Below are 20,092 nucleotides of genomic sequence, written 5' to 3'. Positions count from 1 at the left end.
ATCAGCCAAATAACACGTGTTGGGTTGTTTACCAATATAAAATGTTATGCTAATCAAAAGTATCAGTCGCTATCTTAGCTGTAATATATTCCTTAAAATAAATCTTATGCTGGAAAACTCAAAAACCAACTGGTGATGTCATTAAAGGGGAACATATTATGTCACTTATTTATAAGCTGTAATATAAGTCTCAGGTGTCTGTGAAGTTTCAGCTCAAAATACCCACAGATCATTTATTATACGATTTGTTTGCACAGAATTGTATGGCATGGTTTACTGTTCATATGTTTAATGAAAACTAATATGTAATATATATATATATATTTTTTTTATTTAGAATGTTAACAAAAAAAGACAGAATGTAAAGTAAATAATTTAATATATATACCTGGACTTGGGCTAATTTGTGTTTTAATAAAGCATGTTGCTGTGGTGTTATTATAAGCACTGTCCATTTATTCAATTAACACATCATGTGTTAAATTAATTAAAAATACATAAAAAAATCAAAATGCAGTGTCACTGAGCAGACAGAGAAGTGTTATTTTAGCATCATTAAGATACTATTATAGTTTTTATTCATATTTTGAATCAGTTTTTATTTGAAGATTTTCCTTTTTAAGGTTTTTAAGTTTAGTTTATATATATATATATATATATATATATATATATATATATATATATATATATATATATATATATATTAGGGCTGCACGATTAATCACATGCGATTGTCATGCGTGTCTCGTCAGAAAAGATGGTTATGTGATTAGCAGTAAATGTCCATCAGCTGCTTTCAAAAGAAAACTTATTATACAGAGCCGTAGTTCGCTGAAAAGCTACGCAATATCGCGTTCATAACCGCATGCGATTTATCTGAGATTATGAATGCGATATTGCGCAGCATGTCAGTGAACTACGGCTTCCCATCACACTAGATGTGTACTGACATTGCTCAGAAGTCAGATGTTGGTTGAAAGTGAAAACCCAACTTCTGTTTGGTGTCAAACTCTAGCGGAAATACTCCAAAAACAGTATTACCAACTTCACAAGATTTATTTCTGTCATAAATGTAAAAAAAAAAAAAAAACTCTTATTGAGATTAACAGAGATGCTGATGGTTTATTGAAAATAATAGTTTAGTTTGACGTTACCTTTATGGTGATCAGTACATAGGCAGTTTGACTCTTTTTGGCGTTACTGTTCATTTAGCTGCTTTGCTGATATTAAGTTTACTCATGTAGCAATCTGATCAGCTGGTTTAATCAAGTGTCCAACCTATGCCATTAATGTAATATAAGTGGCATAGCAGAAAATATACACACAATCTTGCAAATTTGTGCATTTTTTTTTGTCTGATCTTTCTAAATTACGTTGTTCATGAATCTTCTCAAACCTCAGAATGCTTAGACACACAGAGACCTCAAGAATTAGTGCATGAATCTCAACAAGGGTGACATGCTTCATGCCGCATTCTGGGTGCCAAAGATCAGTTTTGTATTATGTACAAAGAATACATTACACCATGAAGCATGTCACCATTGTTGAGATTCATATTTTTTTATTCAGTATTTTTTTTTTAAATCCTTGAAATTTAAAAAAAGTGTCAGGCTGTTGAGCTGTAAACTCACTTTAATAAATAATACTTAACTAACACCACATATTAGTTTGGTTGAAAACAGATAACCAGACCACATATATGGTAATATATTAATCATCAGCAAGCAGCCAACACTATCAAACCACATGTTCTCTTGCTGTTTTTGCCGCAATAAAAATGCCAGCAGATAGAAAGAACGTCACTGACAAGTCAAGTGTCAAATTGCATAACTAAAACCAACACTTACCACCATTATGGTGACATTGAACCAAACTATTACTTTTAAACAGACATCAACATCCACATCTAAACATCTCCTTAAATCTTAATTAGAATGTTAGGGGATAATGTTCTAATCATGTTATTGATAAACATTTTTAGAATGTTTTTAGAGAATATTATCCTATCTTTTGAGAGAACGTTCTGGGAACAAAAATAAAACTATCCGCTAAAAACATTCGTAGAACATTTTATAACACCAAAAAATTCTAGCTGGGAAGTGCCGCTCCATTTGAAACCAGGTGATGTACATTTACTGCTAATCACAGAACCGGCTTTACTGAAGAGACAGGCATGACAATCGCATACGATTAATCATGTAATCATGCGGCCCTAATATATATATATATATATATATATATATATATATATATATATATAAATATAAATATATATATAATGTCTATATAGTTTTTATAATTTTTGTCAATTTTAGGCTTATTTTATTATGTCAATTGTTCAGTTACTTTTCTTGAGTAGATCGGTGCTGCTTTTCTTTTATCAATCACCAGTACAATAAAAAATGCTGGGTTGTTTTTTTTTAACACAAATGCTGTGTTTAGACTGCTGGTTAGGACACTGGGTTGTTTTAACCCAATTTTGGGTTGAAAGTTGGTCTTGATCATAACCCAGCAGTGCTGGGTTGTGAATGTGGACATGAAAGAGAACACGCACGTCAAGTTAACATCGGAAGATGCCAGTGAACCCGCCGTTTTCTTCAGCGAGAAAGAAGCAAGAAGTGAATGAAAGACATTATGCTAAGTAAGCATTCAAAATGTAAAGTAATCATTCCTTGTTTATGTCCGGGAGTGTTTTGAGGTTTCATGAAAGACGGAAATAAAAAAATCTTATATTGAAAAATACACAGACTTGATTTTATCCTCAGAAACGTAGCTCTTTTACTGAATGGAAGAGGTAGTTTTAATATAATGCCCGTGAGTGTTGCTGCCATTTGTACTGAGTTTGAGCTCAATTATTGCCACATTATTTTTGTAGACAATTTTGTTGTTAAAAATTGTCCCAAGGTTACGAATGTAATCCTAGTCCCTCGAAGGAATGAGATGCTGTGTCGAACTATTTGGGGATTGATTTTGGCGAGACCAACTCTGAATATCATGTGCAATCTGTCCAATGGAAGGGTGTGACATCATGGGCAGGGTGACGTAACAACCAGGAAAGACCTGCTATAAAAGCACATGCCGCACAGCTGGCTTCAGCTTCGAGTAGGGAAGCAAGCGCCGACAGGAGTGTGATGCGACGTAGCGTCTCGTTTCTTCGAAGAACTAGGGTTATGTTCGTAATCTTAGGACATTCCTCTTCAGGAACTCGAGCTGCGTTGAATGATTTGGGGAATGATTTTTTGGGGAGTGGACCATCCTGCAGCAATGTGCCATGTCGGGTGCAAAGTCTAGGTAGGTAGGGGCCACCAAAGGGACCTACAGTTAAAAGGGTCAGATGTCTATGTGAAATATCTTGAATTGGCTCAAATGGAGCTTACAAAGAGCCTCTAAAACCACAACCAAGTCCCAGGGGGGAACAAGGGACCATATTGAAGGCCTCAGCCTCATTGCACCGCAGAGGAAATGTGTCACTAGGGGTTTGTAGAAACTCCAGAACTGTACCAACTGGACAATTAACAGGGTCAAGCTGGTGGTCTCTCCATCTTGAGGTGAAGAGTTTCTATCTCAGGGTATACCGTTTCCTCATTGAGGGAACTCTGGATTGGAGGAGTGTCTTACCAACCTTGGTTGAGAGACCGGATGCTATGAGTTGTGCCCCCTCAGGGGCCACACCCACAGTTTCCACAACTCCGGGCGAGGGTGAATTATCATGCCCTGTGCCTGAGAGAATAGATCTGTCCTGATTGGAATCTCCCATGGACAGTCGTCGAGGAACGAGATCAGATCTGAGAACCATACTTAGCCCGGCCAGAATGTAGCTATTAATAGAAAACTGACCCCGTCTCTGCTTACCCCTTGCCATAACTACCAGGAGCAGATCGATGGGGGAAAGGTGTACAGACGAAGCCTCAGCCAGGTCTGTACCATAGCTTCCAGTCCCAGAGGAGTTGGATGAACTAGAGAGAACCAGAGGGGACCTCGCAATGTCTCTTGAGTCGCAAAGAGGTCCAAAAACTCTCCATATCTACTTCACCACCTCGGGGTGAAGCCTCAATTCCCTGGGCCTCGGCCCCTGTCTCGACAGTATTTCTGCTCCCACATTCAATCTCCCAGGAATATACACTGCTCTGAGAGAGAGGAGTTTGTCCTGGGACCACAGAAGGATCTGGTGTGCCAGCTTGTACAAGGGGTGTGAACACAGACCTCCCTGGTAATTGATTGAGACCACCTATGTGTTGTCACTGCACACCAACACATGGTGTATCTCTCAGGTCTGGGAGGAAATATGTCAATGCTCGATACACAGCTAACATCTCTAGAAAATTGATTTGCCATGTCAGATGGTGACCACTCCACAGACCGCGGGCAGAGTGGCCACTCATGGCTGCACCCCTACCAGTGAGGGACCCGTCTGTCGCTAGTGTTACATAGTGACAAAGAGCTCCCAGCACTGGGCCCTGATTCAAGAACCAAGGTTCCTTCCACATGTTTAAGGCCTGAAGGCATCGTCGCGTGACCTTGATAGTTCGAAGTGGACCCCCCCTTGGGGAAAATCCCTTGGTCTTGAGCCACCTCTGTAGGGGTCTCATGTACAGCAGGCCAAAAGGTATCACGTTGGATGCAGCTGCCATCAGCCCTAACAGTCTCTGAAACTGTTTGACAATGAGTGACCGGCCTTCTTTGACTCTCTTGACTGACCTGAGGATTGTCGTAATCCGTGCAGGAGACAGACATGCCTGCATCGTGGTCGAATCCCACACTACGCCTAGATAGGTGGTTCTCTGAACTGGAGAAAGTACGCTCTTCTTGGTGTTTAGTCTAAAAACCCAGGTACCCCATGTGAACGAGAATGACATCTCAATGTCAAACCACCATCTGTTCTGATTGAGCTAAAATCAACCAATCATCAAAATAATTTAGAATGCGGATGCCCTGCATACGCAGAGGAACCAGAGCCACTTCTATACATTTTGTGTGGGGTGAGAGTGGCACGATATGTGGACGGCTCCTTAACTTTGCTCTTTGACAAACTATTGCTACTTATAGGAGCTAATAAATGGCAATAAATAAGACTGACAAGACAGAATGAGATGCACACACAGAGCACTTGCTGAAAGACAAGAAGCTGAAGCTAGCTGCGTGGCATGTGCTTTTATAGCTTCCTGGTCATTACATCACCCCACCCATGATGTCACACCCTTCCATTGGACAGATTGCACACGATATTTGTGGCTGACACTCCCTCTGATTTCAAACAAACCAGTATCCCGGAGTAATTCATGTACTCAAACAGTACACTGACTGAACTGCTGTGAAGAGAGAACTGAAGATGAACATGAGGGTAAGTTATTAATGACATAATCTTGCTATTTGGGTGAACTATCCCTTAATAGTCTCACATTTTTTTATTTTTATCCAGAGTGCTTTTCCATAATTCAGTCTCATTAATTAACACTACCTAGTGACTAAATTAGTCACACTGTATTATGACCCGTGACTGGATTTCACTCTGGGGGAGCCGTTGGACCTAACATCTCTCTCCACACTTGACTAGGAGGGAGTAAAAGATCCAGTCTCCCTATCCTCTTCTTTAATAGTAAACAATGTTATAACCTTGAGCCTGCAATTGGTTCAGCACTTGCCTGTGGTTGTCACAGTTGTGTATAAAAGACATAAAAATACATACATAACATAACACACTGAATATCACAAGATTATAATAGTTGATCTTCAGCCCAGATATCCTATGGATTGTAGAGGGCCACCTTGGGCCGAAGTAAGGATAGTACTTACACCCATGGTATGGTTCATCTTTAGACCTCTTCATCGTCCTCGTTAGAGACACTGGAACGATCATCAAAGGTTGGCTCATAATATTCTTCTAGTGATTATTTGTTGATTATTTGGGACTTTTATCACTTCCATTTGCTTAAAGGGGGGGTGAAATGCTCGTTTTCACTCAATATCCTGTTAATCTTGAGTACATATAGAGTAGTACTGCATCCTTCATAAATCCAAGAAGTCTTTAGTTTTATTATATTCATAAGAGAAAGATAGTCTGTACCGATTTTTCCCGGAAAAACACGACCGGCTGGAGGCGTGGTGTGTGGGCGGAGCTAAAGAATCACAAGCGCGAATAGGCTTTTGCGTTGAGAGGATGTGGAACCTGTGACATTACCGTGAGGGAAAACCCATCATCCAAAACAAACCATGGCTTACAGTCAGATTCAGCCGTTTATTTATGATCCAGAATCAGATCCAGAGGCTGAAACTGAAGGAAAGCAGCAGCAGCAACGACTCGCTCCGAGCGGGGCTCTAACCCGGGTCTCCGATGGGAGGCGGACGCACTAACAAGGAGGCAGAGATATTTGAAGCAGTTTTACTCACCGCTTGCGGTTCCAACACACGATCGTGACCCTTTTTCCTTGGGATTGCATCATCCTTAAGAAATAAACGATACGCAAATCCGTCGTCAAACTGGGCCTTGTGAACAAGCATCTTCGAAATGCAGGGAACAAACAAAAACACTTGCACAACTCTGTTGATGCTCTGTAAAAATAAACTCCATCCACTGGTCCCTTAATGCTGTTTTTTTTGGTAATCTGTGCAGGGTTGTCTTGCCCTGGCAACCAAAAAAAAACTTCTTTTGTGACTTTTCGCGACGCTCTCGCTCTGATCAGTGAATCGCTCTGATCAGTGAAATGTCTGTGCTGCTCAGCCTCGCTATACGGGAGCGCGCGCTCTTCCGGCAGAAGTGCCTTAGGACCCATATAAGGAAATTCCGCTCCATCCAACGTCACACAGAGCCATACTCGAAAAAAACTTTCAGAAACTTGTGACAAACCGGAAGGAGTATTTTGGTAACAAAAATACTCCTTCAAACGTACAACTTAATTTTTGAAACTTTGTCCATGTTTAGCATGGGAATCCAACTCTTTACCAGTGTAAAAAACTCAGTATGGATGAAATTGCATTTCACCCCCCCTTTAACATTAGTGTTGACGATTAATGTTCATAATAAAAGTAATATACAGCAAAATAATAATCCTCCTATTAATATGGCAATTCTTTAAACATTCCCAGGTTAGCAAACCACGCTCCCCATGCTCCAAATTTCAAATCAATCTAATCCCAAATACATTGGTCTCTTCAGGTATTTGCTGTAACTTCAACTCTTAATTTTTTAAATTTTAGTCATAACTTCACTGAAAGCTCCAAGGTTAACGCATCATCAGTATAATTAATAAATATTTGCTGATTATTATAAAATGTAATTTATCCACTCTGTATTTTTGTTTGGTGTGATATAACAATATTTGGCATGATATAACAATCTAAATATTGACTCGAACCCTACTTTTAATTCATCTCTTGCCTTGAATTCATTAGGAATTCCTCTTGTCCAATTGAGTCTAAATATACATATAAATATAACCTCTTTTAATTTTATTGTCTTCCTTGTTTGTGCTTTGTTCTGTTCTCCATCACTTCGCTCTCGGCCCTGACAGCCGTGATGAACCAGTATTGCAGAAAAGCAAACCCAGACGTGAGACTTATTGTTTCAAATGTTCTGCGCCTGGTTTTACCTCGAGAAACTGTCCAAACTGTAACTTTCCCCAACAGACTGTGCTTTTTCCAGCCTGTTTGATGGACACCTGGGGCACACTTCATTGGGGGAGCACGTAATCAACACTGGTGAAGCAAAACCAGTTCACCTTCCGCCATACCGGAGCTCACCGGCCAAGAAAAAAATAATTGAAGATCAGATTCAGATGATGCTGGAAGAAAAGACATCATCGAACCATCTTCCAGTCCATGGGCTGCACCCGTGGTAATTGTCAAGAAGCCATGTGGAGACCACAGGTTTTTTGTTGACTACAGAGGCCTTAATCACCTGACACTTAATGATTCGTACCCACTTCCCAGAGTCAACGAATCATTGGATTTCCTGGCTTGTGGAAATTTCTTACTACTTTGGATTTGGCTCGGGGGTACTGGCAGGTGGCTGTAGAGGAAAAGTCAAGGCCAAAGACAGCACTCGCATCACACTGTGGCCTTTTCCAATTTAAAGTCCTTCCTTTTGGGCTCAGTAATGCCCCGGCCACGTTTCAGAGAGTAATGAACAATGTCCTTGCTGGATTAGTTTACAAGTGCTGTTCAGTGTACTTGGATGATATTGTTGTTGTATCCCCAACCTTTGAACAACACTTGAAAGACCTCCGGGAAGTCCTTTCTAGGCTTGAGTCAGCTGGTTTTACTCTCAAGCTAGATAAGTGTCAGTTCTGCTTGAGTGAACTCATCTTCCTAGGATACAGGGTCACGCCGGATGGTATTTCTCCTGATCCAAGAAAGGTGGAAGCGGTCAAAGAGTTCAGGACACCGATGGATGTGAAACAAGTGAGAGGATTTCTCTGCCTCACAAGCTACTACAGGCAATTCATTCCGAGTTATGCACAAAAAGCTGAGTTGCTTTTTAAACTCACCAGAAAGGAAACTCCGTTCAACTGGGACGATGGTTGTCAGGCTTCGACGGACTACTTGAAAAACTGCCTTACGTCTGAACCCATTCTGTGCCTCCAGGATTTTTCACGTTCATTCTTCATACACACTGGCGCTTGTGACTTGGGCCTTGGTGCAGCCTTGATGCAGAAGGATGACATGGGGCGAGATGTGGTGGTAGCTTTCGCGAGCAGGACGTTGCACAAAGCGGAAAGACTGTACTCTACACCTGAGAAAGAGTGCTTGGGAGTTATTTGGGCTCTGGAACATTTCAGACCTTACATCGAGGGCCTTCATGTAACCATTTATACTGATCACAACAGCCTGAGGTGGCTGATGAACCGAGCCAACCCTCTCTGGACGACTGGCGAGATGGTCCTTGCGCCTACAGGATTTTGATTTTAATATCGTCCACAGGCCGGGGTTCAGAATATAGTTCCAGATGCTCTATCACGCAATCCACTACCTCATTGTGAGGGCCCTATTGACATTCTTCCTTCCTCATAGCTGGGATGGATCTGCGCAGTCTCTCCTCAGTCCTTATAATTGACAGAGCGCAGTTGACACAGTTACAAAGGGGTGACCTAGTGGTTGGCGGTCTTCTTCGCAACCTTGAAGAGGGTGGTACAGATGAAGAACATGTCATTCATGATGGTCTGCTTTATTTCAAGGACCCTAAGATAACCTGCAGTCTCCATCCAATGAAACAGCTTAAGTTATATGTCCCAACAGTAATTCGACCAACTGTACTCCGATATTATCACGACCATCCTACAGCTGGCCACTTGGGTGTGACACAAACGTTGGCCAGGCTGAAACAGAGGTTCTTTTGGCCCAAGATGGTGACAGATGTGAAAATATACGTTATATCGTGTCCTGTGTGCCAGTTGACGAAGCCGAGCCAAAGAAAACCAGCAGGGCTGATGGTTCCGATTAAACCTATGAGACCCTGGGAATACACAGGAGTGGATTTTGTGGGTCCGCTTCCTCGTACTCAGAGTGGAAATGAACATCTAATCGTCTTCATTGACTACTTTTCAAAATGGGTGGAAGTGAGTGCAGTCCGGTCAGCGTCAGCTCAGGTGGCAGCGAGTAAGTTTCTGAGATATTTGCTCGGCATGGTGCACCAACCTACCTCATATCAGATCATGGGACCCCGTTTGTGAGCAATCTTTTTGAGCATGTGGTCGCTGCCCTTGGCACTGAACACCGGCTGACAACGGCATACCCACCCGCAAAAAAACGCCACTGAGAGGGTAAACCGCACACTTAAAACTGCCATACGTGCATACGTGGAGGACAAGCACACTTCGGGGGATAAATATCTTCCACAAATCTGTTTTGCTCTTCGAACTGCTTGCCATGAGAGCACAGGTCAATCCCCAGCAATGTTGTTATATTGCCGTGAGTTGGACACACCACTTGATTTGATAACACAAACCAAATTCTGCGGGAGTAGATGAGCCTGAGGTACCCTATCATGAGAATTTGAGAGCTTCCCTGAAGGATGCTCACAATCATGCCAGAGTTGCTCTAAGTGCAAGCCATACAAAAAACAAGCGTTACTATGACAAGAAGCGACATACAATTTCCTATGCTGTGGATGACTTGGTCAGAGTTAAGATACACCCCAAATCTGATGCTGGTGCAAACTTTACAGCTAAGTTGGCCCCAGTTTATGACGGACCATTTCGTGTCTCTAAGAAACTGTCAAGTGTCAATTACAGACTTTCAAACGTGGACACTGGGGAAGATGCAGGAGTGTTTCATGTAGTGAATCTACTGCCTTTTCATTCAAGGGAAACGGCCATGCCCAAAATCAGTTCCTATGGTGATGTTGAGATGTCACTACCTTTGGATGAGGACTTTGATTCTCAATCAAACAGAGAATAATCTGTTAATATTAACCAGGAGGTTGATACTGTCTACTTAAACAAACCTTTGGATCGACACTCAGACAAAGTTAGCTGGAACATTGTGCTGGACACTCACTTGACTTTGCTCCTGACAGTGTTGACGGAGGTACTGTTTCTGACTCTCATGACTTGACATCTGACGCAGGTACCATCGAATCGGCATATCAGGGTCTGAGTCGTTATGGACTGAGACAGAGAAGAGTCCCGAGAATTACTTCTGACAGGTCTGTGAATAAGTGGACTAACCCCTACCATACTCAAAGATTTGACTTGTATTAAGGACGACAGACTAAGTAAGAGTGTTATTCAAGAGTTATAACTGTTGTTGTTCTTGCATGTTCATGGTTCCTATCTAGGAAAAATTTTGTGTTTTACTTTTGTGTTGAGGTCATAATGTTCTCAAGTGTTACGGAGCTAATGTACGCTGTGCTAACATGTATGCTTGTACTGTCTGTGCATTATATACCCCTCTGTCTTGTTAACTTTTCAACTCAGTCATGTATGAGTGGTTGTTAAGTAGAAGTTTTCCTTTGCTGTGTACGGCCGAGGGCAGCCTTTTTTTTTTTGGCCGGGGGAAATCTGTAACAAGTGGAAATAAGTGTGGCCCCTTTAAGAGCTGCGCGCTCCCTGTAAAACGGTATGCACTCTGTATGATAATGTATACAACCGCGACTCGAATCCCCCATGTATGCGGGTAATTTCTGTTTGTAAATCATTTTGTTTTAATCTTATTTGTTTTTGTTTTGGTAATGCTGTGGATGGTGGAATATGGGACGGACAATTGCCCGAGTTCGATTGGAGAAATAAAACGCGATTCGTTGTTAAATGTCAATCGCCTCTGTGAGTTTGTCTGGCCTAATAACTTTGTGAGCTATCCATATTTTTTTCCCCTTCTGACACAACGCGTTACAATCAATCAATCAATCACCTTTATTTATATAGTGCTTTAAACAAAATACATTGCGCCAAAGCACTGAACAACATTCATTTGGAAAACAGTGTCTCAATAATGCAAAATGATAGTTAAAGGCAGTTCATCATTGAATTCAGTTATGTCATCTCTGTTCAGTTGAAATAGTGTCTGTTTTTATTTGCAATCAAGTCAATGATATCGCTGTAGATGAAGTGACCCCAACTAAGCAAGCCAGAGGCGACAGCGGCAAGGAACCAAAACTCCATCGGTGACAGAATGGAGAAAAAAACCTTGGGAGAAACCAGGCTCAGTTGGGGGGCCAGTTCTCCTCTGACCAGACGAAACCAGTAGTTCAATTCCAGGCTGCAGCAAAGTCAGATTGTGCAGAAGAATCATCTGTTTCCTGTGGTCTTGTCCTGGTGCTCCTCTGAGACAAGGTCTTTACAGGGGATCTGTAACTGGGGCTCTAGTTGTCCTGGTCTCCGCTGTCTTTCAGGCCAGTAGAGGTCCTTTCTAGGTGCTGATCCACCATCTGGTCTGGATACGTACTGGATCCGGGTGACTGCAGTGACCCTCTGATCTGGACACAGACTGGATCTGGTGGCCACGGTGACCTCGGAACAGGAGAGAAACAGACAAATATTAGCGTAGATGCCATTCTTCTAATGATGTAGAAAGTACGGTGTTATGTGAAGTGTTCCGGTTCCAGTTTACCTAATTAATGCAGCCTAAAAATCCTTTAACGGATTTGGATATTAAAAGCATATTAGTATGTTATGTGTATGCCAGGTTAAAGAGATGGGTCTTTAATCTAGATTTAAACTGCAAGAGTGTGTCTGCCTCCCGAACAATGTTAGGTAGGTTATTCCAGAGTTTAGGTGCCAAATAGGAAAAGGGTCTGCCGCCCGCAGTTGATTTTGATATTCTAGGTATTATCAAATTGCCTGAGTTTTGAGAACGTAGCGGACGTAGAGGAGTATAATGTAAAAGGAGCTCATTCAAATACTGAGGTGCTAAACCATTCAGGGCTTTATAAGTAATAAGCAATATTTTAAAATCTATACGATGTTTGATAGGGAGCCAGTGCAGTGTGGACAGGACCGGGCTAATATGGTCATACTTCCTGGTTCTAGTAAGAACTCTGCTGCTGCATTTTGGACTAGCTGTAGTTTGTTTACCAAGCGTGCAGAACAACCACCCAATAAAGCATTACAATAGTCTAACCTTGAAGTCATAAATGCATGGATTAACATTTCTGCATTTGACATTGAGAGCATAGGCCGTAATTTAGATATATTTTTGAGATGGAAAAATGCAGTTTTACAAATGCTAGAAACGTGGCTTTCTAAGGAAAGATTGCGATCAAGTAGCACACCTAGGTTCCTAACTGATGACGAAGAATTGACAGAGCAACCATCAAGTCTTAGACAGTGTTCTAGGTTATTACAAGTAGAGTTTTTAGGCCCTATGATTAACACCTCTGTTTTTTCTGAATTTAGCAGTAAGAAATTACTCGTCATCCAATTTTTTATATCGACTATGCATTCCATTAGTTTTTCAAATTGGTGTGTTTCACCGGGCTGCGAGGAAATATAGAGCTGCGTATCATCAGCATAACAGTGAAAGCTAACACCATGTTTCCTGATGATATCTCCCAAGGGTAACATATAAAGCGTGAAGAGTAGCGGCCCTAGTACTGAGCCTTGAGGTACTCCATACTGCACTTGTGATCGATATGATACATCTTCATTCACTGCTACGAACTGATGGCGGTCATATAAGTACGATTTAAACCATGCTAATGCACTTCCACTGATGCCAACAAAGTGTTCAAGTCTATGCAAAAGAATTTTGTGGTCAATTGTGTCAAACGCAGCACTAAGATCCAATAAAACTAATAGAGAGATACACCCACGATCAGATGATAAGAGCAGATCATTTGTAACTCTAAGGAGAACAGTTTCAGTACTATGATACGGTCTAAATCCTGACTGGAAATCCTCACATATACCATTTTTCTCTAAGAAGGAATATAATTGTGAGGATACCACCTTTTCTAGTATCTTGGACAGAAAAGGGAGATTCGAGATTGGTCTATAATTAACTAGTTCTCTGGGTCAAGTTGTGGCTTTTTTATGAGAGGCTTAATAACAGACAGTTTGAAGGTTTTGGGGACATATCCTAATGACAATGAGGAATTAATAATAGTCAGAAGAGGACCTATGACTTCTGGAAGCACCTCTTTTAAGAGCTTAGATGGCATAGGGTCTAACATACATGTTGTAAGTTTAGATGATTTAACAAGTTTATACAATTCTTCCTCTCCTATAGTAGAGAATGAGTGGAACTGTTCCTCAGGGGGTCTATAGTGCACTGACTTTGATACTGTAGCTGACGGCTGAATGGTTGCAATTTTATCTCTAATAGTATCGATTTTAGAAGTAAAGTAGTTCATAAAGTCATTACTGCTGTGGTGTTGGGAAATGTCAACACTTGTTGAGGCTTTATTTTTCGTTAATTTAGCCACTGTATTGAATAAATACCTGGGGTTATGTTTGTTTTCTTCTAAAAGAGAAGAAAAGTAATCAGATCTAGCAGTTTTTAATGCTTTTCTGTAGGATATGCTACTTTCCCGCCAAGCAATACGAAATACCTCTAGTTTTGTTTTCCTCCAGCTGCGCTACATTTTTCGGGCTGCTCTCTTTAGGGTGCGAGTATGCTCATTATACCATGGTGTCAAACTGTTTTCCTTAACCTTTCTTAAGCGTAAAGGAGCAACTGTATTTAAAGTGCTAGAAAAGAGAGAGTCCATAGTTTCTGTTACATCATCAAGTTGCTCTGAGGATTTGGATATGCTAAGGAATTCGGATACATCAGGAAGATAACTTAAAAAGCAGTCTTTTGTGGTAGAAGTGATGGTTCTTCGATAATTGTAACAAGAAGTAGAATTTACAATTTTGGCTATATGAAGTTTACACAGAACTAAATAATGATCTGAGATATCATCACTTGGCCGAATAATTTCAACACTATCAACATCAATTCCATGTGACAGTATTAAATCTAGAGTATGATTTCGACAATGAGTAGGTCCTGAAACATGTTGTCTAACACCAATAGAGTTCAGAATGTCTATAAATGCTGATCCCAATGCATCTTTTTCATTATCGACATGGATATTAAAATCACCAACTATTAAGACTTTATCTGCAGCCAGAACTAACTCGGATGTAAAATCACCAAACTCTTTAATAAAGTCTGTATGGTGCCCTGGTGGCCTGTATACAGTAGCCAGTACAAACATAACAGGGGATTTATCATTAACATTGGTTTCTCTGGATAATGTTATATGAAGCACCATTACTTCAAACGAGTTATACTTGAAGCCTGCCCTCTGAGAAATCCTGAAAACGTTATTATAAATTGAAGCAACTCCTCCCCCTTTGCCTTTTAGACGTGGCTCGTGTTTATAACAATAATCTTGGGGGGTGGACTCATTTAAAATAATGTATTCATCAGGTTTTAGCCAGGTTTCTGTCAAGCAGAGCACATCTATATTATGATCAGTTATCATATTATTTACAAAAAGTGTTTTCGTAGAAATGGATCTGATATTCAATAAGCCAATCTTTATCATTTGTTTATCCATATTGCATTTGTTTTTTATTTGTTGAACCTCAATTAAATTGTTAACCTTAACTTGGTTTGGACGTTTTTTGTATTTTCTAGTTCATGGAACAGACACAGCCTCTATAGTGTGATATCTAGGTGAAAGAGTCTCTATGTGCTGAGAATTAACTGACCTCTGTGACGGGAGGCAGCTAGCAGACGGTCGGTTTAGCCAGTCTGTCTACTTCCTGACCTGGGCCCCAGTTACAACTGACTTTATTTCTGTCAGACGTCTACAGAAGATCTTATTGAACTAAGGTTTAGATGTTGATTTATTGTTTCATTTGAAGTAACCATGTTAGAGATCAGTGTTTGCTTTAGTTTGGCTCTTGACCCTTGATTTCAGTCTTTGTGTTTTCTCTGGCTTATATAGCCATGTGTTTTTAAAACATATTTCTTACAACTCAGAAACCCAGAGAAAATATTAACAGATATTGGATGTTATGCAGCTTACTGGTGATGACAAGCATTAATTATGGAGCTGTTCAGAGTTCAACATCTGATTAAATAGGTACTGTATAATTAATTCAGTTTATTATAATGGAAATCATTCAAAGAGCCAGTGGTTGCATCATAATCAGCTCACATAAAATTACCAAACACTTTGTGCACATACATCTTTCTTCTATGACAGCAATTAGTCACACACAGACATCAATAATCAGAATATGAACCTCAACGATGGTGACAAAAAAAAAATTACTGCAATGCATGCTGGGTATTATTAGGCAATAATAATTATTAGGCTTAGGCAAGCTCTGCTGCCTTTTATTTTATTATTGTAACCATTGTTGAGGTTCTGATAATTGATGTCGGTGTGTGACTGTTTGACACCATGGCAGACCACACTATTTGAAAAGTCATTCAGATTAACTGGTATCACAGAACCACTGGCTCTCAGAATCATTTTATTATATTATCCAACTAATCACAAAATACTTATTTCATCAGAGATTAAACTCCATACAGTTCAATAATTGATGATGATTGTCATCAATGGGTTAAGTAAAAAATGCAAATGGAATTTCTTCTTGGCTTTTGAAATACAACAAATGTGTTTTAGAAACACAGGGTTATAACAGCCAGAGAAAACACAAAGACTGAAGTCAAGGGTCAAAAGCCCAACTAAAGCAAACACTGAACTTTAACATGGTTACTTCAAATGAAACAATAAACACCACCTGAACCTTAGTTAATTCTCAATAAAATCTTCTGTAGACGTCTGACAGAAATAAAGTCAGTCTGGTTATTAATAAGTGGAGCTGGTGATGCTGTTTGTGGGGTTGTTTAATCAGATCTTGAGAGATTTCATGCATTTTATTTCAGTTGATTTCATCTAAGGCTGTGTCTGAAGTCAGTTGTAGTAGTTCTTGTGTTTCTCTCTTTTTCTGTGATTCTCTTTGTTAACAGCAGCTGTTCATCACTAATTCACAATTATCACTTAGTTAATCACTTAATTACTTGAATGCAAAGTTTTAAAACTTAAACTTACATGTTTAAATCAAGGCAATCTGTTTACTCAAACGGTTTGAGTTAAGTTAACTTGTCGGGTTTTACAGTGTATAAGGTGCCATTAAAGTGTAATATTACAATATACACAGTGAAGTAAAGTGCAACAGAATGTTAATATATATTGTAAGTAAGATACTACACAGATATTACAGAATAAACTTTAATTCCGTATAATTTTACCTCAGATGAAACATGGTTAAACATTTTTGATTTTTCCCGTCTTTTTTACACCTTAATGTTCTTTAATACTTTAACATTTTTCTGTTAAGTATGCGCATCGTTTTAATGCACGCACGATGCGAAAACAACTAACGTCATCATGCAATGCAAATTACAAGTGCATGCGTGGTAAACACATATGTGACGTACATACGTGGCATCACCACGCTACAGTCTGCAGCAAGGAGTTTCTAGCCACTTTAGCATTGTAAATACACAATTTGACCATTAAGACTGCACTGTTCTTACAAGTAAAAAAAACAACAAAAAAACATTTTATTACACAAACAAACACAAACTTGTACTCGTTTGACTTGCCGTCCATCCTACAGCATAGTTCCTCTCCCGTCCGTCATGGCATTCACAATTCGCATGAGTAGAGGGTGACGTCACATGCAAAGGGTCTATATATTCAAATAACAAGGCAGGTGAGAGTTATGTGGGGGACTTCACATTGAAATGCAGGTATTGTGTTTTCATTTACCCAAATATTTAGCCAGTGTAAAAAGTTTTTTTTTTTTTTTTTACATAAAGCCCACAAACAATAAGACAGTCAAGTCAAGATTATATATAGTATAATGCAATTTCCCTTTGTTGTGTTTTTGAAGTGCTGTCATTCAAGATATGTATACAAATGTTTTAACCAAACTTTAGCACTTCAATATTTTGTATGCATGTCCTGCTGTGTCATATTTTCTAATGTTAAGCTTTCTCTCTCTATTTTTAATAAGTGCTTCCATTTCCCCTTATGGGGAAAGATTTTATACAAAAATAAGACACATTTTTGCTGAAATTCTTTGTACTGTTGTTGTTAACACACAGCAAAAAATCCAGAGTGAAATTAACTCCGTTGGGAGTATATGTGAGACCACACTCAAGAGTGTGAAAGGTTAAAATAGGAGTGTTAAATTAACATTGAAGCTGAGTTAAAGTTAATGAGTTAATTAACTGATTAATTGAAGGATGATTGACCATTATTGACAAGACCTGATGTTAACGTGCAGAATCAACAAAGATGAAAATCACTATTTTTATTTCACCATTATAGTGGTCGGTGTTTGGATTAGTGGGGCTCTTGAGCCTTACATTTTTAAAGTCTGGTTTGGATTGACTGTTACAACTGAATTGTAATAAAAAGACAAGTAAAAAATCAAAACATGGGCATTTGACATGAATCACCAAACTCAATTAAAGCCTAAGCAGATTTGATTTACCTCATTGATTATAACAACACTGTGATTTTACAGTACCTGCTAATTAAAAGGATTTCTTGAAAGTCGTTCTGATAATAAGAATAAGCTTTCTTTAGGCACACACATACATCAAAAATTAGGGTAGGAATCTCAACAATGGTGACAAACAGCATATTCAGAAAAAACAGAACAACTCTAAACATTAGAAAACAAACTACTAAAAGTAACATAAAAAAATAGAATAGTAAGAATAGAGAAAATTACTGAAACAATTCAGCTAATAATTTATTCATGCTGCAATGCATCATGGGAGCCATGGATGAATTTTGATAGGTGGCACCCAGAATGCACTGCAACATGCTTTTTTGCTTTTTACCATTATTGAGATTCACAGGTTGATTCTTGATGTTTGCATGTCTAACGGAAAGACTCTTTTGAAAGATTTTTAAACAAACAACTTTTAAGAAATTTATTAGATTGTGTCTAAAATGCTGGAAATACTTTGTTGAAGAATAATAGGGCTGCAATAATCAACAATGTAACTGACTTGAACATTTTAGGGGCCAAGATCCCAACTAAAGCAAACACTGACCACTATAATGGTGACACCATTAAAATAGTGATTTTTGTCTTTGTTGATTCTGCATGTTAACATCAGGTCTCGTCAATAATGGTCAATCATCACTCAATTAATCACTTAATTATATCATTAACTTTAACTCTGCTTCAGTGTTAATTTAACACTCCTATTTTAACACTTTCACACTCTTGAGTATGGTCTCACATGTACTCTCAGCAGAGTTAATTTCACTCAGATTTTTTTGCTGTGTACCTGATTTTTTATAAGTGCGTAGATCCACTGAAAAGGGTGGACCCCACAATTTGGCAAAATGTGGACATTTTTATGTCTTAATGAGGAAACAAGCTTATAAGTCACACATAATTCGTTTTCTGTGAGGGCTAGGTTTGGTATATGTTTGTACAGAATAAAACACATTACACCTGTGGAATGTCCCCATAAAACTTGTGGGTGTTTGTGGTTTAGATATTTTGAGATTCTAAGAAACAAGATGACAGCTCTGACAATTATGATAACATCAGTTGATTTACTGTTTTTAACTCTTCATATAGTTAATGATCACTGATAGTTGATGCTTTCGCTAATAGTTGTGCTGAGTGCTGAGTGCTGAGTGCGTGTGTGTTGGTGTTTGTATGTCAGAGCTGTGGTAAAACCACAAAGGTTTTTTTTTTTTTTTCAACCTCAATCTCTAGATCACCAGCATCTATCCTGTTTAACTAATCCTGGCAGAAACTCTTTCACTTGTGGTTGATGGAGGTGTCATTTGGGCCTTGACTACTTGTCAGAAAGTAAGCTGATTTTCCTGAATGGGTCATCATGAATATTTTGTGAGTTATAAAAAGAAACACTTTTACTGGCAGCATTGGGATCAGCTGGACCTGATCAGTAAATCAGATCACTCGCTGCCTAAAACCTTGTCAACTTCAGTATTTCTGCATAAATCACACTGCCCACATAGCAACATTGTTTTGGCCCAGATCCGGCCCACATCTGGCACCCGTGGAAAGATGATCTAGCCCACATGCAGCGTGGAATGATGGCACTTGGGCGGACCGCTCCTGTTTGCCAGATAGGAGCCACAAGCAGGCCATAGCAATGCCACATGTCAGCCAAGGGTAAAGAAATTAACCAGAACTGGACCTTATCTGAGCCACAAAATCTGTGTATATTAAATATGAAGTAATTTCAGCTTTAATAAGCCTGTTAACAAGCAGAATCACGGAAGGAAAGAAGAGAACAGAAAAAGAGAAGAGCAGAAACACAACTACAACGGACTTATGCCACAACCTTATATGAAATCAATTGAAGATAAAAGAAGACATTAAATCACTCAAGCTCTCAGAAGAGGAGGATTAAACAACTTCACAAACAGCTTTACCAGCTTCACTTATTACTAACCAGACTTTATTTATTTTACACATCTACAAAAGTTTTTATTGAGAATAGACAGAGGTTTAACTCGAATGTGTTTCACCATAACAGTGATTAGTGTTTTCATTAGTTGGGCTCTTAACTCTTATTATATATTCTGTCTTTTTTTTTAGCGTCTGTGACGGTGTGTTTGTTAAACACATTTGCAGCTTCAAAGAAA

The 20,092-nt window shown here is 39.3% G+C and overlaps 1 protein-coding gene across 2 annotated transcripts in view; it reads left to right on the top strand.

Moving 5' to 3' along the window:
- Positions 1–6,927: 6,927 nt before the first annotated feature.
- LOC113058201 (uncharacterized) overlaps positions 6,928–20,092 on the top strand; it is a 64,068-nt gene continuing 50,903 nt past the window's right edge. Inside the window, exon 1 of one of the 2 annotated variants that reach the window (XM_026225889.1) lies at positions 6,928–10,639. The gene's annotated coding sequence lies outside the window, so the exon portion shown is untranslated. Of the gene's footprint in view, positions 10,709–20,092 lie in introns of both variants that reach the window. The other variant, XM_026225890.1, reaches the window with a different exon arrangement.

This window comes from Carassius auratus, chromosome 40, assembly GCF_003368295.1.
Source record: "Carassius auratus strain Wakin chromosome 40, ASM336829v1, whole genome shotgun sequence".
Lineage (NCBI taxonomy): Eukaryota > Metazoa > Chordata > Actinopteri > Cypriniformes > Cyprinidae > Carassius > Carassius auratus.
Note: the sequence above shows the minus strand (reverse complement) of the source record. Positions and strands in the feature narration are given on the sequence as shown.